This window comes from Peromyscus maniculatus, chromosome 1 (genome assembly GCF_049852395.1).
Source record: "Peromyscus maniculatus bairdii isolate BWxNUB_F1_BW_parent chromosome 1, HU_Pman_BW_mat_3.1, whole genome shotgun sequence".
NCBI lineage: Eukaryota > Metazoa > Chordata > Mammalia > Rodentia > Cricetidae > Peromyscus > Peromyscus maniculatus.
In genome coordinates, this window is record NC_134852.1 from 77,446,008 (window position 1) to 77,469,621 (window position 23,614).

The following is a 23,614-nucleotide window of genomic DNA, read 5'->3' on the forward strand; positions in this document are numbered from 1 at the left end:
CTAGGGAGTTCCGGCATCACAGGTCGTTGGCTACCTTACTCTTGGGAAAGTCAGCTTCTTCCAGGAGCTTTACTCTGACAGCCGCCTCTGAGAAAACTCCTTTCCCCACAGTATTTCTAACCAACTCCCCAGAATCGTCTGTGGTTGGCCCAGACCATGGCCTTGAGTCCTAAGCACATTTTGATTCAATAGGACTGTGTCTGGGGAATGATGGTCAGCCTGGAGGAGCTGGCCCATGAGCCCAGTGAACTGGGGATGCTTTAACAAGCTATGCTAAGCTGGAAGTTACTACTTCTCACAGCTTGGAAGACTGGATCGTCCAAGGCCAAGGGACTGGCAGATCTGATGTCTGGTGTCCGTTTGCTTCCTAGTTTGCAGATGGCTATCTCTCCGCTGTGTTCTCACACGGCAGGAGAAAGACAGGAACAAACCAGTGAATGAGTATCCCACTCTTTTTGTTTGTTTGTTTGTTTTGGTTTTTTGAGACAGGGTTTCTCTGTGTAGCCTTGGCTGTCCTGGAACTCACTCTAAACCAGGCTGGCCTCGAACTCACAGAGATCCTCCTGCCTCAGCCTCCTGAGTGCTGGGATTAAAGGCGCGCGCCACCACCGCCCGGCTGAGCCCTCCACTCTCAGAACCTAACCACCTGTCACGGTCTCATCTCCCTGTCTGTCACATGGGGTTTGAGGGGACACATGCAGTCCACAGCAGGCTGTCGTCACAAAGTGCCGCATACTGGACGCTCAAGCAACAGCAATGTAATTCCCACTGTTCTCAGTCTGGAGGAGAGCAAGTCCCTGGGAGATGAGGGCACTGGTGGAGCTGTTCTTCTGAGGCCCCTCTCCTTCACTGATGGACACCGGTCTTTGCTTTGGTCTTCACATAGTCTTTCTGTGTGTCCTGATCTTTTCTTAATCTAGACACTAGTTGTATTGGCTTAAGACCCATCCACATGACCTTATTTTACCTTAATTATTCTTCAAAGATCCTGTCTTCAAATCCAGTCATTTTCTGAAGTTCTGGGAGGTAAGACTGGCCCCTATGAATAGAGGGCACAGTTCAGCCTGCATCAGGATAAGTGCAATAAAGCCCCTATTTCTGGTGTATTTCCGGGCAAAGCTTGCATGGAATTGGCTTCCTAAATGACTATAGGACATGGTGATTCGATGACCTCATGGCCCAGCAGCCGTGATGGGTGTGATCTGCCCTGGTACCTGCGTGAAAGGGAAGAGAAGATTGCTTCACAGTGACAGTACAGAGCAGTGTGTATTGGAGGGAGGTAGTTCTGACACAAAAAACCAAATGCTTATAAATGGGTAATGACAATGTCACTTGGCTAATAGTAGTATGCAAACAAGCCAGCTGGCCATGGACAATTCAATGACAAGACTGGTTTTTGAAAGACAGCCATTTGTCAAAATGTAGTCAGGACTAAACAGAAAATGATCAACTTCCTGAATGTGTTTTGGTCGACGTTGACGGTCCCCTGAGAGCATCGAGGGAACACTACCAGCCACTTTTGATCAAAGCACTTGCTGACTGCAGGAAGTGTGTGGATTTTGTCTCACAGTTTGATCATGAGAAAGGTGGTCCCCTCTAGTGGGCTGAGTGGTGGCTTCTGTAAAGATCTGTCTGTGCACAAATTCCAGGACACCTGTGAATAAAACTTGTTTGCGGACAGTCTTTATAGATGCAGTTAAGCTACATACCTTGGGATAGGGTCATCCTTGATTACCTGGGAGACCCTTAATCAGTGATGCCTATCTTATAAGAGACAGAATGGGAGGTCATAAGACCACATGATTCAAGACTGGAGTGATGTGGCCCTAAGTAACATGGGGAGCCACTAGAAGCTGGAAGAGGCACAGAGAGGGATCTTCTCTAGGCCTATGGTGAGGACCACAACCCTGGGCCATCTGTTTGGGACTTCTGGTCCTAAGACAGTGAGATGGTAAGTCGATTGTTTTGAGCCACTAAGTTTCCGGTGCTCTGTTACATTCTGAGAAAATAATTCAGCCTCTGAAAATTAAATCATTAAGATTCTTGGGCAGAGGGTGGGTGGTTATGTTGAACTGCGGCATTGCCTGTCACTTTGAGATCCACCAGCGTGTCTGTTCAGGGAGTAGGCTGGAAGAGAATGGCCTATCCTCAGTACGTCAGTGCTGGGCACTCTAGGGGCAGAAGTAGGGACCCCAGAGCTTCCCACCCTTGATTTCTACCCTTGTTCCTGGGCAGGACCTTGCTGTAGACGAACATTTTTATTAAATAAGAAACACGGAGCCAATTACAGAGTTAAAAGCCCAAGAGGTCAGAGCAGTAGCTGAGAGCTGAGCTTACCCTTCACTGCCGCTGCTGAACTTCCTCTCAGCAAGGAGGCCAACTTCCTGTGTCTGACCTTTTATTGACTTTCTGTTCTGCCTTCTCATTGGTTATAAACCCAATCACATGACCTCCTCATCACTGCCTGTCTACACAGACCTCCAGGTCTTCTAAGGCTGGTATTAAGATTAAAGGCATGTGTCTCCATGCTGGCTGTATCCTTGAACACACAGAGATCCACCTAGCTCTGCCTCCCAAGTGCTGAGATTAAAGGCGAGCACCACCACCGCCCAGCTTCTGCTATGGCTTGCTATTAGCTCTGACCCCCAGGCAACTTTATTAACATACAAATAAAATCACATTTCAGTACAAATAAAATATCACCATACCCTGCATTCCTCCAGATCTTCAAACCTGTCCAGGTTGAATGATCTGAGCCCAGCTTGCCTTCAGCTCTTACTTGTCTCTGGCCTCATGCCTGGAGACTTGTGTCTACATCTGCTCCGGTTCTCCCGAAGATGCCGAGGCCCCAGCTGTCAAAAGGGGCAGAGTTCTAGAGCAAGCCTTGCCTGTGAGACCTGGCTGTGCAAGCACCACAATGCCTGTGACAGACAACTTCCCACGTGAGGAGCATTAGAGACAGCCGCCTACACCCTAGGAGCTATGCCATCCTCAGTTGGAGGCAAGTGGCCCCTGGATAGCCCTCTGAAAAGGATGACCATTTGGTCTGAAAGGACAGTGACATTCCAACCCTCTAGCAGTGACTATAACAGGTTCCAACCCCCATGGAGCTGCGCTCTGTGCCTGGCATGGGATGCTGTGTCAGGGCTCAGCCGCAGATCGTCTGTAAGGTCCCCAGCCATGCACTTAGAAGGGTGTTGTCATGGCTAGGGACCAGCAAGAACAGGACAAAGAGGCAAGTTTTCCTTCGGGGAGTTTCTGTCAAATCAGCTTATTGAAGCACTTTCCTGAATCCCAAATGTAAGACCCTTTGCCTCCAGCGCCCAGTGTAGGAATTCTGCTCTCAGGAAGGCGCTTGCTTGGAACTCAGAGCCTGCCAACATTGAGTGATCCTAGTCAAGTCACCCAACCTCAGTGAAGCTCACAGTTTTCCTATTAGCAGATAGGTAGCAGGCAAGCAATGCATTGTATTGCTCAGGGTTCTCTGGGAAGATAGACAAACTATATATATATATATTAGTTGGCTTACATGATACCAGCTGGGTAGTCAAACAGTGGCTGGCTATCTGCAGGCCAGAGAGGCTCAGAACTTGTAGCTGCTCAGTGCCTGAAGCCGGGGGAGCACCAATCTGAGGGAGGCTGCAGTCTGGAGGACTACTGGAGAGTCACTGGTTGTCAGTCCATGTTGGAAGCTGCAGCTGTGTTCTGGTGTCAGTGAAGTGTGGTCATGGAGGTGGTGGCAGCAACGGCAACATAATGGCTATGCCAAAACCCACAGTCAGTTCCTGTGTGTCGCTCGTTCACTGAATTCTCCTGCTGACTCCCAGCCCTTCACCTGGAAAGATGGTTCCTTTGGCATTTCTGGAGCTTGGTGCTGTGGAAGATTCCTGACTAGATGTGGCATGGACATATGCCCGTTTGGGGAAAGTTAATTTCTGAATATCATTCCTGCAATTAAATGTGCATGGGCAGAGGTGTCGCATGCCTTTAATCCCAGCACTCGGGAGGCAGAGCCAGGCAGATCTCTGTGAGTTCGAGGCCAGCCTGGGCTACAGAGCGAGATCCAGGACCATCATCAAAACTGCACAGAAAAACCCTGTCTCAAAAAAGAAACAAAAAAAATGTGCACACATATATGCAACCAACAAGAACACGTAAACATTTGATTGAAGACTCCCTTAAGCCATGTGACCCATACGCATGTTCTTATGAGATCTATTTTAAAAAGTCCTGTATGATACAGTTTAAGGATCTGTAACCTGGAATCAGGACTGCTGTGTGTCACTTAGCTTTTTGTCTCTGGGACAAATGCATGAATGAAACTATGTAAAAGGAAGAAAGGTTCATTTTAGCTCATTCGTTCAGAGCTTTCAGCCCGTGGGCGCTTGGCTCCACTGCTGTGGGTCTGTGGAAGGCACAGCAGCGTCATGGTGGAGACAATGGACAAACAAAGCTTCTCACTCTATGGCAGCCAGGAAGGAGAGAGAGAGAGAGAGAGAGAGAGAGAGAGAGAGAGAGAGAGAGAGAGGAGAGAGAGAGAGAGAGAGAGAGAGAGAGAGAGAGAGAGAGAGAGAGAGAGAGAGTTTAACTGGAAGTTTCTGTGTCCCACCCGTTCCGCAGCCACTTCCAAATAATCATACAAAGGCTTATTTCAATTATAAATGCTTGGCCGATGGCTCGGGCTTATTTCAATTATAAATGCTTGGCCAATGGCTCGGGCTTATTTGTTACTAGCTAGCTCTTACATTTACATTAACCCATACTTCTTAGCTATGCTTTGCTACGTGGTTCATGGCTTGTTATCTCACGTTTTCTACATGTCTTGCTTCCTCAGCGGCTCTCTGCCTTCTCCCCCAACTCTGCCCTTCTTCATCTCTGTCTCCAGTTTGACTGTACCACCTAACCTTATTCTGCCTGGCTATTGGCCCAAACAGCTTTATTTATCAACCAATAAGATGTGCTCGCTTCGGCAGCACATATACTATCAACCAATAAGAGCAACACCTATTCACAGCATACAAAAAGACAATCCTATAGCAGACAGAGAGAGAGAGAGAGAGACAGAGAGAGAGACAGAGAGAGAGACAGAGACAGAGACAGAGACAGAGACAGAGACAGAAAGACAGAGAGCGCGAGAGAGAGAGAGAGAGAGCGAGAGAGAGAGAGAGAGAGAGAGAGAGAGAGAGAGAGAGAGAGAGAGAGAGAGAGCGCCAGGAAGGAGCCAGGGTCTCTTCAACCTACTTCCTCCAACCAGCCCGATCTCCTGATTTCCACCACCATCCACTAATGCTGTGAGTACCACGGGATTAATCCATTGATTAGGCCAGAGCCCTTTGGAGCTAGTCACCATACACCCAGAAGTCCAACAATCAGTTGGCAGCAAAGCCTTTAACCTGCGAGCCTTTTGGAGGATCCCATATCCAAGGCATATCACACTCCCAAGCCCCAAACTTCTGAGCCCTCACAGGATACCACACTGTAGATCACCACACCATGAAATACATTTAAAAAGTTCAATTTTGTTGTTGTCAAACTCAAAACTATTAAAAATATTGTCTAGGATTTATATACACTTTAGGCTACATGCAAAAGTGTATATAAAATATAAATGAATGTAGCTCCCAAATTGTCTCAATGTCAATGTGACATAGTCATTATACCACAGTTTAAAGAATAATAAGATAAAATGTGACCATATTCAAGACTTAAATTCCTCCCTCCCTCCCCCTCCCTCTTCCCTTCCTTGAGACCTGGTATTGCTCTGTAGCCCAGGCTAGCATAGAATTTGCAATACTCACTCAGCCTCCCAAATGCTGAGATTATAGGGGTGCATTAGCACATCTGAATTTCCAACAACTTTGCTTAGTAGGCAGAGAGACTGCACGTTAGAGTATTTGCATCTGATCATCAGCGTGGGGTCCTCTGGTTTGGGTATCAATCTCTGCTGTTCTTACACCACAGATTGGTTCACTTTCTGGACTGTCATATGCTTTAAGCTAGTTCACCTAAGCCTGGGGACTTTTTTTTTTAGTGCTTTTATTTTCTATGCTAAATATTTTTCTAATGATCTTCCCAAGTTTACTATGTCTTCTTAAGCCTTTGGGTAATAAGTTTTTGATAGTCTTTTCTTCTACTGTTTCTTCTCATGCTTTTCTAACTCTTGATCTCCTTCCTATTGGATGGTTTTGACAATCATAAGGTATGGTGGTTTGGAGGAGAATGGCCCCCATAGGCAAATGTGTTTAAATACTTGGTCCCCAGTTGGTGAAACTGTCTGGGAAAGATTAGGAGGTGTAACCTTGTGGGAGAAAGTGTGTCACTGGGGGTGGGCTTTGAGGTTTCAGAAGATTTACGCCATTCCCAGTGTACTCTGCAGATGTGAGCGCTCTGCTGTTCTGCTGCTAGGCCTTCGCTCTGCCTTCATGGACTTGAACCCTCTGAAACCATAGCCCAATTAAACACTTTATTTTGTAAGTTGCCTTGGTGTATTGTCACAGCAACAGAAGAGTGACAAAGACCTGTCTAGTCTTAAAGAGCTTTGGTTCTTTTTTGCCTGGTCTTGATCTCTATAAATGTATTAATTATACTTGTTCTGAAAGCCCAATTTCTTTCTCATACAACCCTGCTTTCTTGGTATTTTATCGTTTGAACTTGATCTCTATTTTGTGGCAAGCTTTCCTTAGCTATCTGAGGTGACTTCATGAAGTGCTCACCCGGGACTGAGGTCTCTGATGCTTCTGTGGGTGGCTTATCTATTCACTCCCAGCCATGGTGTAATAGGCAGGCATGTGTTGCTGGGGTGGGGGGCACTGGGTGGGCTTTTGGACCCTCATTTAGCAGCCCAAACCTGGGGCTTTTATTCCATCCCCTGTGCCTATCCTGGATACCCTGGAAGCTTCCCCAAAGTTCCTTCCACCATTTCTGAAACTGGGGCTTTGGTTTCCTTGTTCATTTGGATCCCAACTCCTTTTAACCCTGGTGCATGGAGGGCACTTCTGTTCTGGGGGTCTGCTACTGAGCAATGGGTTGTTCTGAAACACCGTGGCTTTGAACAGCACTTGTTCTTAGCGTTCTCTCAGGGGCCTTGGGGTGAACTGGGTTCAGGCAAGGCACTCTGCTTTAGGGACTGCAGCCAGCGGTGGTGGAGGTTAAGCACATCTGGTGCAGCAGCTGGAACACCGACCGGCATGCGCCATCTCCACGTGTGTCTTGGGTGTCCTCCCAGCGCGGTGACTGGGTACAAGCACAAGTATGCCCAGCAGCCAGGCAGAAATGGAGTCAGCTTTCTGGCTGGCTTGCCGTATGGCTTCACTTCAGAAGTCACAGACCCACCAGGCTGTAGATGAGGCAGAGACCCAGTGCTGACTGGGTGGGAAATGGGTTGGAATGTCTTGTAAGAGAAGCGTTAAAAATGTGGGGATGGAAGATCTCTTTCAGTCATTTTGGGAAATACAATTGGCCATGACTCTCTTTCCCCCAGCTCTTCCAGAAATGGATGGATGGATGGATGGATGGATGGATGGATGGATGGATGGATGGATGTTGTCAACGCGAGCTTTTTATTCACTGCCAGCCCCTGGATCGGTGTAGGGTGAATTATACACAGACTCGGTCTTTCCTCCAGTCCAGGCAGCACAGACTGGAGTCAGGGAGAATGCAGACAGGGCGGGAGCACCCGGAATCCCCCCTCACCAAGTGGGCAGAGTCACCTCACCAGCAAGATGCCTGCTGGGTCACACAGCAGCATGGGGGACTCACACCGGTCCTCGCACTCCGACGACCCTGTGCCTGTGCTCGCAGCAGGGCCAGGCAGATGCCCTCTGGAGCCCATTCCCTGGACCACCACGAATGAGCCTCTGGCCTCCCTGAGCTCCAGTTGTTTGGACCACACAGTGCTGATGACACGTAGAACAGGAAACCGAAAGGAACAGCATCTAGTGCATGGGGAGTACCTCATCACTGACTTGTAAACACAGACAACTCAGGCACAGAGTGGGAAAGACACTTTCCCAGAGCCACACAGCCAAACTAAAGTTCATACGTAGGCCTCTCTGCTCTCGCCAGCTGACTCTCTCTTGGGAACCACATCTCAAGGGAGACTGTGACACCCAGAGAGAGCACATCATGGTCCAGGTTTCTTTCTGTTTGGTGTCAGATGTGTAGAATCCTGCCCACACTGAACATGTTCTTGTGGTGGTGGATCAGACATGGTCCCCACACACGCGAGGCGAGTGCCCTGCGTCCTGTGCTATGCTCTAGACCCAGGGTGGACACTCTGCTCTCCAGCCTCAATGCTGTCTCTTGAGCATCCGTGCTTCCCACAGGGTCAGTAAGCCCCTGCAGAGAAGGTGGGCCCCAATTTGGTGAACTCCTACTCATCCCTCAAAACCCCAGCTTCCCCAGCTTCCGCATCTCCTCCAAGCTGAAGACAAGGATCAAAGACAAGATTGCACTAAAGCCTGCCTCCGGATTGCTGCTCAGGCAATTCCGACGATCTTCAAAATCCAGAGTTTCTTTTCTTAAACGCACTTTTTTTTTTTTTTTTTTTAAATCTGCGTTTTTCAGCATTTAAGGGCAGGAGCAGGAGGCCAAAGCTTGTGCCTACTAGTGGCCTTGTATGGTCACCCCATTGCTTATTCATTTATTTACTCTACCATGCTGCCTAGGCTCTCCCATCTTTTCTGTATGCCCGCCTGGCACTGCATTGTGCACCCACCGCTGGGACCCAGGCATGGTGCAGGCCCAAGGCGAGTGTGTTCTGACCTCTCTTAGGAGCTAGGAGTCGGACCATGTTCATCCATTAGCACAGGCAGACCTGAGACGACCCTTTCATCGCAGGCACAGACAGACAGACAGACTCACTGTTCAGTAAGACAGGAGTTCTGTGCCGACGTTTTGCAATCCGCGAGAGTTTTTCTCCAAAAGAATCAGCGACCCCTCTCTGCCTGGATCTGCCTTTTCAAGTGGTGTTCAGGCGATGCCATGCCCTGGAGCAGCATTTTAAAAATCAAAAAAAAAAAAAAAAAAAAAAAATTAAAACAAGACAAACACCCGTCCCCTGCTGGGAAGAACAGCTTTTTCCCAGGCTGGTCAGCGCTGTGTCCAGGTTGCCCCTGGCAACGACACATTTTGGATTGGTGGCTTCTCTGGGCTTTTGTTTCCCAGGCGCACAGTGTGGATCGGATCGGAGGAGGTCAAGGTTGCTTCCGGGCCCCACGTTCTGAGAGGCCAAACCCACACCTCGGGGGGCCTCTCCTGCCCTTTGGTCCCCTGGCTGGCATCTCCGCAGCCAGAATAAAAGTGTCTGTGTTGTGGCTGCCCAGGGGCTCTTGCCTGAAAACAGACAGCTCGGTGACCAATGAGGGAAGCTGCTGACCGCTATGGCCTTGGCTGCTGCTGGCCATTTGGACCCCAGAGCTGGGAGCCTCGCCTAGCAGCACCCTGCCAACCCCACCCCCACAGCCGGAGAGACTGCCTGTCATCCTTTCCTCTTTCCTGGAAACTTCCATCCATCTACTCCCGGAGTATCAAAGCGGCCGGTGGAGGGGAGAGTCCCAGCAGCAGACTGGGCCAGAATCAAGTGGCAAAGCCAAGGTACATTTCTCTCCAAGTTCACCAGCTCACGGCCCAGTATTCTGTACTTGGAACTCCTGGGGCTCTGTGGTTGCTGTAGTAACCTGCGACTCTAGAGTCCCCATTCATCTGTCAGGTCCAGATGCACTGAACACATCCTGGCAAATCCAGCCTCCAGCCCAGCTGACATGCTTGCCAGTGGCCCTCAGAGAGGATAGAGAGGTGGCTTTGTGTGGCAGGGCCTGATACTCATGGTTTCCTGTGCCTGGGCTGTGATGGCGCAGGGCTAAGCTTGTCCCTAACACACAGTGCTCAAGAGTCTACGATCTGGTCCTCTCCTGCAAAACAGGGGGAAGCACCCTAACCCTGGGCTTTCCAGGTCCCTAACCCTTGGCTTTCCAGCACCCTAACCCTTGGCTTCTCAGGTCCCTAACCTTTGGCTTCCCAGGTCCCTAACCCTTGACTTCCCAGGTCCCTAACCCTTGGCTTTCCAGGTCCCTAACCCTTGGCTTCCCAGGTCCCTAACCCTTGGCTTTCCAGCACCCTAACCCTTGGCTTCTCAGGTCCCTAACCTTTGGCTTCCCAGGTCCCTAACCCTTGGCTTCCCAGGTCCCTAACCCTTGGCTTTCCAGGTCCCTAACCCTTGGCTTCCCAGGTCCCTAACTCTTGACTTCCCAGGTCCCTAACCCTTGACTTCCCAGGTCCCTAACCCTTGGCTTCCCAGGTCCCTAACCCTTGGCTTCCCAACACCCTAACCCTTGGCTTCTCAGGTCCCTAACCTTTGGCTTCTCAGGTCCCTAACCCTTGGCTTCCCAGGTCCCTAACCCTTGGCTTCCCAGGTCCCCAACTGTAGTGGGTAGCCATTCCAGCTTGGATCTGGAAGCTCCAACCCCCATTGAGACTCTGGCAACTGTCACGCCTACGAGGCAGGGCGAGGGGAGGTGCTGGAAACCTGAGAGCTGGATGGGCAAGCGCTCGCTCTGGGCGCGCTCTCTGCGCCTGGACCCTGGATGGTGGAGATTGATTGTGCAGAGCTCCAGAGAACACCGCTGGATTGCTAGACGCCTTCCCCAGACCCCCGCGACCTATCCATTCCTTCATTTGTAAGTCATCCACTAAATAAATCTTCCTTTTAACTACATGGAGTGGCCTTTATAATTTTCCCCAATACCCAACCCTTGGCTTCCCAGGTCCCTAGAGCCTCCGTGACAGTGGAAAGTTGATTGGGCTTCTGAACATTTTTGGTTGTCTGTATCCCAGAACTCAGGGTGTGGCATCTGTCTTTCCATGCTGTGTGTGTGTGGGCCTGGGATCAGGATAGAGCAGGGGTGATTAACCACTACCATGTAAAGCATGAGGTCTCAGCCCATGACCTGGCTATGGCTGAGGAGGCCTCGGTAGCAGGTAGAATGTTCTGAAGGTGTCTTCTATGTTTATCCTACCTCCGGGTGCTGGCTCTTACCTGGGACCTTACCTGACTTTTATCCATGTGTCCTCTTTATCGTAGGTGGTCCCTCTCAGCATGATGGCCTCGACCTAGTCAAATAACTTGCTTGGTGTCTGAGCACTTCAAGGGTGAGTGCCTGTTCCACTGCCTTTTCTGACTGACTTTTGGAGTCATGGTCCTTCATTTCTGTCATACTCTGTGGGTAGTAAGAAAGTCACAAGCCCCAAGGGGACGATGCAGAGACCCATCTCTAGACAAAGGCATGGTGGGTAGGGGGAATGTGGCAGCCAGCACTGCCTTCTGGCTTCTCCCAGTTGGCCTCAGGCATGGATAGACAGGCCTGGTCTAGGCTTTCCTTTGCCTTCTTCTTATCCTAGTGGCTGTGGGGGTGGGGGTGGGGGGCTCTGTAGTGTAGGGGGGGTTCCTTGCACTTCTCTTGCACATTGGTGGGCAAGTTCAGCGTAGATTGGAGCCCAAAGGACCATGGAGTTAGAGTAGCCCAGCTTGCCTGGCTAGCCTGCATCTGTCTATGGTTCATACAGTGATGAGCTCATGCTTCTTGGATCTCGATTTGTGGTTTTTGAATGAGGTCATGTGGGCAGAACCTCCTCCTGGAGCCAGGTGGTATGGGGTCTGCAGAGAATCCAGGAACCTCCCTTTTGTATCCAATTTAGGGACTTTGGGACAGAGCTGCTTCCTGTTGCACACGGGCATGGTGAAGGACAGGCTCTCGGTTATAGCCTATTTCTGTGTGGCTGCCGTGAGTGTTGGGGCTCTTGCACTTCTAGAGGTGAGTTTTACCTGAAAACTTCCATAGGAAGCGTCATCCCCCAGAGTCTCAGCTTCTTCCACGGTTCCCCTGTTCCTGTGTGACTCTGACCATCAGAACCCAGAGGGGACACAGGGTCCTACCTGGGCCTGTACAATATACAGCGTGCATACTGGCACACACACACACACACACACACACACACACACACACACACACACACAGAAAGACAGAGCTATAGACATACAGAGAGACACAAAGAGATAGCAAGAAACAGAAACAGACAGACGTACAGACAGAGACAGAAAGACACACAGAGAGAAGGGAGAGGTAGAGAAGAGATTGTAGAAGCCTATGATATGGAAAAGTCAAGACAGATTAAACATGTTTCTCTCTCTCTCTCTCTCTCTCTCTCTCTCTCTCTCTCTCTCTCTCTCTCTAAAACAGGGTTTCTTTGTGTCCTGGCTGTCGTGGAACTCTCTTTGTAGACCAGGTTGGCCTTGAACTCACAGAGATCCGCCTGCCTCTGCCTCCTGAGTGCTGGGGTTAAAGGCGTGTGCCACCACCGCCCGGCTTAGCATTTTTCTGATTGCACAGAGAATGCAAAGTGTTAAGGAAAAAGTTCTGGCTGGGAAATGGTGGCACACTCTTTTAATCCTGCACTCTGGGGGGCAGACACAGGCAGATGAGTTCGAGGCCAGCCTGGTCTACAGAACTAGTTCCAGGACAGGCAAGGCTACACAAAGAAGTTCTGTCTAAAAAAAAAAAAGTTCCGTGCTTATTCCTCCCCTAACCTGGCCCCCAGGCACACAGGACTTCTTGGGTGCCTAGCTGTCTGGTCACCTTGGTGTCTATATTTACATCTACACACAGCCACAAGCATTCCTTCTTCCCCATATCATACTCAGCAAAGTAAACTCACCAAGCCCACAGGCCCTTCTTAGAGGGCCCACGAGTGCAGAGGCATCCGTTTCTTAGCGGGTCCTCTCCTGTTGGGGATAGACAGACAGCGGGCAGGCTGGATAGTGGCTGGGCTGCTGCATATGGGCGCCCCCTGGACGCTGTTGAGGGAACTGCTCCAGGATTCTGGCCAAGGGAGAGCCGGGCTGATGCTCTGGGAGGATCTGGCGAGGGAGGCTGGCACCTATGGGGGTCTTCCTCCCCACCAGGCCCCAGGCAAGCAAATCTTGTATTTTGGCCAACCCCCGCCTGCTGGCCATCATGGTCACCGGTGTCCTTCCCCTGCTGTGGGAGAGGCTGTACTCCTGTTTCCCTGAGGTCCTGCCATGTCTGAGAGCTAATGCTGACTGAGGTTGCCTGCTCTGGTCCACGTGGAGGAGTGGCATGTTTACTTGGCCACAAGGGAGCCCGGGCCTCCATTCAGGCCTCATCTTTCTGTCTCTCTGTGGCATTTAGGTCCTCACCCTCCCTGTCCCAGGCTGCGGCTTCCGTGTGGTCCTTTCCTGAGAACTGAAGGGTGAGGGAGGTCTTGGCTCAGTTTGGTCAGCCAGCCCTGCTTTAGCAATCGGCCTTCCTCTGCGGGGCCTTGTTGCCTGGAGTCCCTGTAATAGAGACAGGCGCTAAAGCAGAAAACACACCTCACTCTGGATCAGAGTCTCTACTCTTCCCCGTGACAGGGCAAGCCAGTGCGGAGGTTCCTCCATCTTGTATTCATGCCCAAGCTGTTTCCAGGTCTTCCTCTGGACGGAGAATCCCATGGAAAATTACCCAACTCTATTCCAGGAACCAAAGGTCAGGATGCGCTAGCTAACTTATCTCTACCTTTGTTAACACTGCTCGTTGGTGTGGACCCTCCTCCAGCTAACCATTCCCCTTAGTTGCCTGTTTGTGGAGAAGCCCCTGAGGGCCAGCTGACCGCTTATCTTAGCTTCTGTTAAAACTGCTGGCTTCAAACTGCTCACGCTGTGGAAGGTCCCCTGCAGCTGCCCAGTCAGGTTTCTGGACGAGGTCTCTGCCCTTCAAAATCCTGTGTTCTGGACACTCAGGACAACACCTAGGTCTCTGAACACTTGGGCATGGTCCCAGCTGGCTGGAACAAAGACTCAGTTGGCTATAAACTTTGAGTGGTCCTGTCTGGTGGGCTACCTGTAACACCATGACTGGCCACAAGAGCACAGCAGACAGATCTCATGCTTGCCCTGTGTGTGAGGAACGGTGACAGGGAGGGAGGGAGGGAGGGAAGGAGAGAGAGAGAGGGATGGTGACCCCTGGACTCTACAGGCCTCAGTGTTAGGAATTTGAGGGTGGTGTGTGGTGTCTGAGGGTCTCAGGGTGTGCAGCCGGAGCTGAGGAAAAGATAACCTGCGCTCCCAGGTATGGAGTGGGTACTCGTTCTTCTTCTTGTGCCCCTTGGGGATAAGTCATTCTGGAGTTCTTTCCCTTGACTCCTCCCATTGAGACTGAGGCATTGCCACAGTTAGGGTCCTCCAGGCCCCGTGTTAAAGAATTGGTCACCAGGGCGGTGTTCCTGGGGGCTGTGGAACTTTTAGGAGATGAGGTTCCCATCCGTCTCCTAGTGGGGGTTTCCTTCTGTCTCTGAGGCACACCCTGGAAGAGATTTAGGGGCCTTACTGGTTTTTCTCTTTGCTTCTTGATTACGAGGTGAACAGTTTGCTCGGCTGTTCCTTCTGGGTTGTTACCAACAGGTACCTTCACCAGAAGTCCAAAACAGTGGACCTGGACAGTATTGGACTATGAGATAAAGATTTTTAAAATTAATTATATCAGGCATCTCACTATAGTGAAAGGAAGCCGAGTAACACGTGCCGGATAGCTACAAAGTAGCAGCCTGACCTGACGGAGCTGGATGCTCAGTCCCCCCAAAGGACGGGAGTGCCCATGAGGCCTCAGAACTTGGCCACAGTGAGCCTACCCATCTGTCTAAAGAGTGTGTCCGTCAGTGGAGACAGAAAAAGGGCAAGTGTCATTGTGCGGGGACAGGGGCCCCACTGCACAGAAAATGCTGGGATGCACTGAGCACTCTGAGGAGCTGTGGCTCCTGGAAGCAGCCCATGGAAGCTGGCATGTCCTGGACCTGAGTGAAGCCTCAGGGCAGCATGCCTAGACTACAGTAGATTCGGAAGCCGGAAGCTGAGGGGCATGTGTCCAGGCAGTGGAATTGAGCACAGGGCCACCAAAACGTACCACGTGCTTCCTAAGAGCTCAGCTGGGCAGGAGCCAGCAGCCTGTGAGAGAGGAGAGACAGTCACGTGAGTGAGTCCAGACTCTGCCCCAGGTTTCGTAGGCCGTACAAGGTGAACTGGGCTCTGGCTGGGAGTGAGGATGTCAGACGCCTGGCTTTGAGGCCAGCTTCCAATGCTGAGAAAAGCTGTACCAGCTGGTCAGGTGGTCTGGCATTGCCTGATGGCTGCTATCCATGCCTGTCGGAGGTGTGGGACTCATAACCCACCTTCTGTCATTCTCGAAGTCCGACAGGAGATGGATTGGAAGGTTATGGGGATCTCCTTCCAGGCGTTACAGTGTCTCTGGACCCGAGGAGACTCTCTTGGGGGGGGGCTATGCTACTTGCCTTCCAGGGCCAAAGTGCTCCTTGGTTCTAACTGGCCGGGACAGCTGCTGCCCTGGCTAATGGCAGTTAGAGGGCTCAGTTCCAGGAAATAGTCTGTGCTACTCCAAGGGCAGCATTATCTACAGCACCGGATGTTCTCTGTGCAGACTGCCCCTGGGAAAGATGACATTTCCTCTCAGGCTTAAAGGAGCAAGGCACCGGGGTCTTACTTGAGTCCTGGATTCTTTCTATACTCTGGAAGTAACTGACAGACGTCTTCCTTTGTCGTTGGCTGCTATGATGCTCATGGTCCCAAGGCAGACCAGTCACAACAAGAAAGTCCATGGGTAGGCACAGTAGTCATTTTAGAGTACTTAATGCGAATATTTTTGTAACTTAGATCTTAGTCTTATTTAAAAAATTATTAAGACAAACCAACAGAAACCAGTGGTGACCTCAGGAGCCAGAAATGGTCATAGATCACATTTTGGTCTGTGCCCTTCTTATCTTTCAAATCTTTTATACATTTCTAAATGAAGAAAACACCATGGGTGTGTTTCTTATTAACATGCACCCAAGGCCTCACTTAGAACACCATGAATACCTTTTCTTGCCTTTTGTTGGTTGGGTTTTATGCTCCAAAGGTGTCACCGTGGAGCCTTTGGAACAAGGAGAGCATTGTGAGCTCAGCTGTGAATCCCCCTCGGGATTCCCAAGCTGAAGCCCTTACCCTAGTTCTTTGGAATGTGACCACAGGTCAGGCTTCCCGTGGCTGACAGAGAGTGACAGCCATCCTAAGAATGTCATAAGTGGCTCCAGTGCAATGTGACAAACCCACAGTGGGCCACGGATCCAGGTCTGTTCTGCTATTATCAGGGATGTGGAAGGAAACACTAGAAATTCCAGATTTGGGAAATGATGTGGGCTGTTCCTGCCTCCAACAGGTGACTTATGATGGCCTCAGATGCTGTAAGATCCCACTGTGAAGCACTTGTGTGGATCTTGCCTCTGACCCTGGGTCCTTTCCTGGGTTTTCTGAGCTCCAAGGATCAGGGGTTGGGGCTGCTGTCTGGCAGCTGGGTGGATGAACCCTTCAGAGGAGGCAAGAGTTGGATGCTGTGTTCTGGATTTTTCTGGCCAGAAAGAGATGCATAAATGCTAATACTTTGGCATCCCTGCCTCTGCAGATCTGGCATTGTTCAGTGCCTGGCTGTGGGGTGGAGTGCTATGGTTCTTGCCTATATGCCGATGATGCTGTATGAATGAGGCTCATATATTTATGAGATACAGAAAAATGAGCCAGTCTCTAAAATAAAAACATACTGTTTATACACTGGACACAAAACTCCCTTTATTTTAACAATGCTTTAAAACCTGTAACTAACTTGTACTTGTCAACATTTAATTAAAATCAAAGTTTAAAATACCAGACTATCACCAATGTTTTGAGCATCCTGAGAAACAGCCTACTGCGTGGTACCAGTTACCCAAGAAAGTTTGATTGTCCCTTGGTGTCCACAGGAAATTGACTCCAAGACCACTTGTGGACCGAGTCTGTGGAGGCTCAGGTCCCTCAGATGAGATGGTCTGGTAATTGCATTGAACCTGAATACGTCCTCTCATAGACTTCAAATCCTCGTCAGGTGACTGACAGTGAATACTATGGAAATGCTAGCTTGTACTGTTTGAGGAATAATGATAGAGATCAAGTTGGCACATGGTCTGCACCATTCCACATCCTTCCTAATGTTCTCCATTTGAAGTTGATTGGCACTTTAGAGCTTGTAGCTGCGGAGGGCAGACTTACTCCACTCACTGGAAAACTGCCCCAGAGGCTGAAGCCTCAGAGTTCCAACTGCCTCCTACCATGGTGCTAACCTCATTTGTGGGGGTCCCTGCAAGCTCTACACCTGGAATGACTGTGGAGAGACAAGAATGAAACTTGGTTCAGCCTGACTAGGTTAGCCAGTGCTGGGCCAAAATTCTGGAGTCTGACACCAAGCAGTATATTTTAACCAGATTTAAGCACAGCACAATTTGGGAAAAAAAGTTTCCTGATGATGATTAACTCAGTCCCAAGTGTACAACAAAGCTAAGATGTGTTTACATTGAAACTCTTCCTTAAAGATGGGTTCTGTTGACTTAGAAACAATGCTGAGGATAAGGGTCTGTGGAGAATGACTGAGGTAAACAGGGAGTCAGGATTTGGGCTCTATCTAAGATAACATAGAAGTCACTTAAGTTATTGTAAAGTACACACGACATCTCTCACAAGGATGGGTTTTAAGGACTTAGAAACAATGCTCAAGATTTAGGGGAGAAAGATCTGGGATAAACATAGTATTCTGGGGTATTTGGGTGAAGCCTGGCCCTACAGATAGCAAAGATGACCAGGATGTAAATTACATCCTTTCCCAGCATTCCAGGAGGAAGACGGGTTAATTAGTCCTTCCTTTGAAGAGACACTCATGTTTAACCTTCCTGACTCCCCCAGTGCTCACTTGTGTGCACAAGGACCTCTTACTCCACACTCACTGGTGTCCACACCTCTTCTCAGGCTGTCTGAGCCTTCCTAGTGTCACAACAACCTTCCTTGGCCCTAGGAGGAAAGACCAGGCCTTGGAAGATGCCAGACAAAGCTACATGGGGCTTGGGTGTCCTCAGCTGTCCTGGGGCAGGCTGTTGGCTGTTCCTCCGGGGTGAACAGCACAGAGTTCAGGCATAAAGGTGAGTGTCTTTTCTGTACCAAGAGTGCAGTGATAGTGTCTGGGAGCTCTTCGAAGCTCTAACAGCCATGTGCTTTAGTCTTGTACTATTTCTCACTCAGGCTGGTCGTCTCCCAACACGCAAAATGGGCTCATGATATCCTGACCTACTTTGCTAGTATCATGGAAATGGATCTTGTTAGTATCTGCTTGGCAGGCTGAATCCAGGTTCCTTTTCCTGGACACAGTCAAAGTGCGGGCAGAGCCCTTACGACTGTCTGGGACAGCTGGCTGCTCCACATCACTGCTTGGGAGAGAGATAACCCCAAGTCCCTGTGGTTCCAACCACAAACTTCATTTCTTCTTCTTGACACACGTCCATGGCCGGTTTTTTGGGTGCTCTGGGTCCTTTCCTCAACTGCAGGAGACTGAGCTATCCCTAGTTTAGGTTTCGGTCTTCAGGGCAGAGGAATGGAATGCAGGAGGGGCTCACACAAGGCAGGACTCTCACTGTGAGGGCCTGGTGTCCATTCCATCTGTCACATGACCTCTCCCCACCACTGACTGCCCACCTGCTGAAGACCAAGAAGTAGGGCTTGATCATTGGCTCAGAAGAGCCAGTGAGCTTAGGGCTGGCAGACACCACCACTGGGCAAGGTGATACTTGTTTTATGTGTACACAAACCATGATTCCTACTTCATTTTAAAAAATACAACTTTTAAAAAATGAAGCTTCTAAATATCCTTCTCATCCCAAAGAACTACCAGCATGATTTTGTTTATTCTCACGCTGTGGTGGTATTGTGTTCCCCGAAATATTGTGCACCCTAATAAATTTATCTGGGATCAGAGACAGAATAGCCACAATATTAAACATAGAGGATAGGCAGTGGTAGCACAAGCCTTTAGTCCTAGCATTCCAGAGGCAGAGATCCCTCTGGATCTCTGTGAGTTCAAGGCCACATTGGAAACAGCCAGGCATGGTGACACACACCTTTAATCCCAGGAAGTGATGGTAGATAGCAGAAAGGTATATAAGGCGTGAGGACCAGAAACTAGAAGCATTTGGCTGGTTAAGCTTTTAGGCTTCGAGCAGCAGTTCAGCTGAGATCTATTCGGATATGAGGACTCAGAGGCTTCCAGTCTGAGGAAACAGGATCAGCTGAGGACCTGGCAAGGTGAGGAAGCTGGGGCCTGTTCTGTGTCTCTGATCTTCCAGCATTCACCCCAATAACTGGCCTCGGGCTTGATTTTATTAATAAGACCTCTAAGATTCATGCTACATCACACATCCTATACCTTAGTCAGACTCTCCAGTGAAGTCAATGACCATAGTGTTTTACTGGACAACAGTACTGCCTTGTTGTCCCATAAGCCATTCTCAGGGAAGACTTGTGCTTCCTCAGACATCCTTTCCAAGGAGGGAGATGATTTCTGTGGCTGGATAACGGTGAAGGGGGCATGGTCCTGGCTGAGGGCCAGACTTTAACTGTCATATACAGAGCAACTTCTGGGCCCGGATGGAGAAAGAGAAGTCATTACTCTTCCATAGAGGAGATACCAGAGCCACAGAGGTGGTAGCTTGCCCAGGATGGAAATTGGCAACTGATAGGACATCAAAGACACCATATCCCAAATTTGGGCCTTTGGGCGACTAGGTTGTAGCCCTGGGCCACATTGTCTCTATAGTTTGAGCATAGTTTGAGGCAAAATGCCCACTGGTGATGGGGGATGGGGAACTATAGACCCCACCATGCCTAGCTTCCTGGAAGGTGGAACTTTGGGGTTACACTGTGTTCCATTCCTCCCTTGCTCAGTCTCTTCTGCTTACACTTGCCCAGTGGTTCATGAGGGCCAGCTCACCTGTTCTAATACTCAGTGGCTCTGGTTGGGCTGTTTGAGCACTTAGGACCGGCACTTGGCTTCAGTGATTAATTACTGAAAGATGATGGCCCTAGAGAAGGAAGTGGGCTTTTCTCTCCACAATGTCATGAGACTCTTGGAGGTCAGGAGCCAGAGATGGCACAGAGGGCTACCTGTCATCACCAACAAGAGCTCTCAAAGTTCCTTCAGGAGGAACCCTGTCCTAGGTCTTGCAAGGAACAGGAAGACGAGTGGCAGGACCAAAAGGGCTCTTCACTTCTCTTTTATTGATGTTTTTGTTTGGTTTGTTTTTTGAGACAGGGTCTCTCTTTGTAGTCCTGGAACTTGCTATGTAGACCAGGCTGGCCTTGAACTCACAGAGATCCCTTTGTTTCTGCCTCCTGAGTGCTGGGACTAAAGATCCCACCATGCCTGCCTTGGCTCTGGAGTTCTTGATGATGCTCCTGAAAGTCCTGCTCGACCACCACCAAAGCACCCAAACAGAGCACAGCCCTACGACCTGCAAAGGCATCTGGGAAATGATGGACCAGAACAACAAGCTATTGAGCACAAGGCGGGTACAGCTACCATGACTAACGCTCCACCTGTCTCTCCTCAGCTGCTCAATTCTTCCTTGAGTGGGAGATGCTGCTAGCCATTTAGAGGCGCAGTTGGGAGCCCCAAGCTCCGAGTCTCTGGAAGACACAGCTTTCTAGGCAGCAGCCTGCTCGCATCCAGAGGTATTTCAACATTTTCTAGCTTCCCAGAGATTTGGGGGGAGTTTTATATTGCCACATCTCCCATGGTGCTCCCCAAATGTTCTCTTCATGAGGAAGGATGCCAGCAGCAGCATGTGCTCCCATCCTGGAGACTCTAAGCAGGAGTGCAGGCAGGTAGACTCTGCTAGAGGGGTGGTCCTCCACCTTCCTAATGCTGCTACCATTTAATACGGCTCCTCATGTGGTGGTGACCCTCCACAGTAAAATCATGTTGTTGATACTTCATAGCTGCTAATTTTGCTACTGTTATGAATTGCAATGTGAATATCTGACATGCAAGATATCTGATATGCGAGCCCTGTGAAAGGGTCATTTGATCCCTGTGGGTCGCGACCCACAGGTTGATAACCACTGTGCTAGAGGCTCTGCATGTGTTGCCACAGAGAATTGCAGGTCTAAGCAGCCCATTAGAAGCCTGGGGAAGGTGGCAGTAGCTCAGAGAAGACGTCTTCTTAGCTGGATTTTACCACGGTTAAATAGAAAAAAAAGCAATCACATGCTTCAAGTGCAAGGAGGAGGGTGTGAATCGGAAAATCAAAACCCTGTCTTCGGTGCTCGCCTACACTCCTCCTCCCCAGAGGCCGCCACGCCCACCAGCTTCCTGAGCACCAGAAGCTGAGACGTTTCCACACGCAGAATGCAGGGCTACAATACTGTTTATACCAGTAGGAACGCAATATGCACTGCGCCATAAGTTGCTTTTGAAAATGCCAGTTCTGTCGGTGTGTGGAGAATGAGAGACTTCGGAATACTGAGCTATAAACGGGAGGTCGATATCACAGGCCTTCCCTCCAGGCTCAGGTGCGTATTTGGAAGATGGGCTGAAAGATTTTAGAGTCAGAAGTGATAGAAGACTCCAAGGAAACAGTGTTTTCTAGTCACAGCAGGTCAGGTGCACGTGTGAATTCACAGCAACCGTGACAGCAGACACCTGCCCTGTTCAAACCAGACAAAGTCCAAGCACGGAGGAGGGGGGGTGGGCACCAAGTCCCACACTTGGCTGAAGAGCGTTGGCGCTTGATTATTGCCAGGAGCTGAAAAGCCAGTTTTCATCAATGGAATGACTCCTGGTCTATGGGGTACACCCTAGGGCAGGCCCTGTGGCTAGGAGCAGCAGCTGGTCAACAAAAAATGGACTTGTTGGAGGCTGCTGTTTTCCAGAGAGAGATAGAACACGAAGTTGAAGGGGTAAGGATAGGGGAGGGTCTTGGAGCAGTCGAGGGAGGGAGATAAATATGGTCAAAATACATTGTATGAAATTCTCAAAGAAAAAATAAAAAAATTAGATAAACGAAACAAAACAAAACACCAGTACATTTATTATTACCTCAGAGAGCACTTCAGACCAGGATGGCTAGTGCCACCTCCTTTGGAAAAGCTGTGAGGATCAGTTTTGCAGGTATAGGAACTTTACGACTCTCCTATGGAGAGAGGGTGGGGCCGATCTCTACATGGGGCATCATGAGCAATCTGTGATGAGGATGCTTCTTCTGTACTTCTGCACATGTTCACATACACCGCATATCACATGCCTAAGAGATGCTCCTAGGTCACAGGCATGTGCTCTCAAAACTTCGACAGACCTTCCCCAAACGCCTTCTGCTTCTTTGGCCTTTCTTGTCCTCCACAGGCAAGGCTTTTGTTCCCTCCTCCCAGTAGCTGCACTGGACACCTGGAATTGTGTGCTGGGTCTGTGGGGTGGGGGTGGAGGCAGACTGGGCATTCCCTTCTTCACGGTGCTCCAGGCATGCGGGATGGGACCAGCTCCTTCTCCACAGGGCCTTTGCCCAGGTAAGCTCTCCTGTGTGGGACTCCGAGCTCTCACATAATGCCCTTTCTCAGATAGCACTGCCCGATCTGGGCCTCCTCCAGCCCCGTTCACGGGTTGCTGGTTTCCCGACTTTTCCTCTCTAGCTCTGTATTCTGTTTGTGTGTCCCAGGTCACCCCTGCCCTCAGAGTGTCCCGGCAGCAGAGTGTCTTGTTTGGGTGCTTGCCACCGTGTCCTGATGACACTGGCTAAGGCTTAGCAAGAGTTCAAGAATCGTGGCTGGTCCTTCGATCCTTGTAACTCGAGGCGGGGCAAAAGCCATTTTATCATGTTGAGGGGGCTGCGTTTCTTTATGTCACTGGCCTGCGCCTGCCAATGTATCTGCTTTCTAATTGCGTTTTCTTTCATTGGTGAACATGAATTTTGCATAGACGATAATTGAACTGCTCATCTCTCATTTGTAATAAATATATTTTTTTAAATGACATTTATTAACTTTGTGTGTGTGTGTGTGTGTGTGTGTGTGTGTGTGTGTGTGTGCCCTTGCAGGCATGTCAGAGGGACAGCTTGTTGGAGTTGATTCTCTCTTTCCACCATGTGGGTCCCGGGGATTGAATGTAGGCTTTTGGTCTTGACAACATGCTTCCTTGCCTGCTAAGCCTCCTCCTCAGCCCTGTGGATGTTTCATTGTTGTTGTTTTTATTCCAGTCATTGTTTACCTTCGCAGCCCACCTTCCTTCTAGGTTTCCAAGTCTTCTGTAGCCAAGTTCACCAGCCTTTTGTCCCATGTTCCCAGGGTTATGTGAAAGCTCTCACACCCCCAGGCCCCCATGACTGTGAGGTTCAGTTAGGGCTGCATCTGGGCAGGAGAAGATGAGGCCTTAAAAGTGGGCTGAGTCCGTGAGGTAGGGGAGCCCGGCCGTCAGCCCAGCTGCCCCACAGCAAGTGACACAGGGGTCAGGCGCAGGGCAGACAGGACCAGGTTTGTGTCTGGAGATCTAAGCAGGCAGCTTTGGGACCCTGGGGGAGAACCGGTGACCCCCACGGCTCACCTTAGGGATCAGGGTGGGAAGCGGTGATGGGGTAAGCGGCCAGCACTGAGCCTTGATCCTCAAGATCAAGACCCTCACAGGGCCTGACTCACAAAAGGAAGTGGGGGACTAGCTCTCCCCAGAGCTGG

General features: G+C 50.0%; 1 long non-coding RNA gene across 1 annotated transcript; it reads right to left on the reverse strand.

The window, feature by feature from the left end:
• Positions 1-5,744: 5,744 nt before the first annotated feature.
• Positions 5,745-20,121, reverse strand: LOC121829418 (uncharacterized). Its single transcript, XR_013042243.1, has 3 exons — positions 12,712-20,121; positions 8,863-8,987; positions 5,745-7,934 (listed from the first exon to the last, which is right to left on the reverse strand). It is a non-coding gene; the product is annotated as an uncharacterized LOC121829418 (long non-coding RNA).
• Between the last annotated feature and the right edge of the window lie 3,493 nt (positions 20,122-23,614).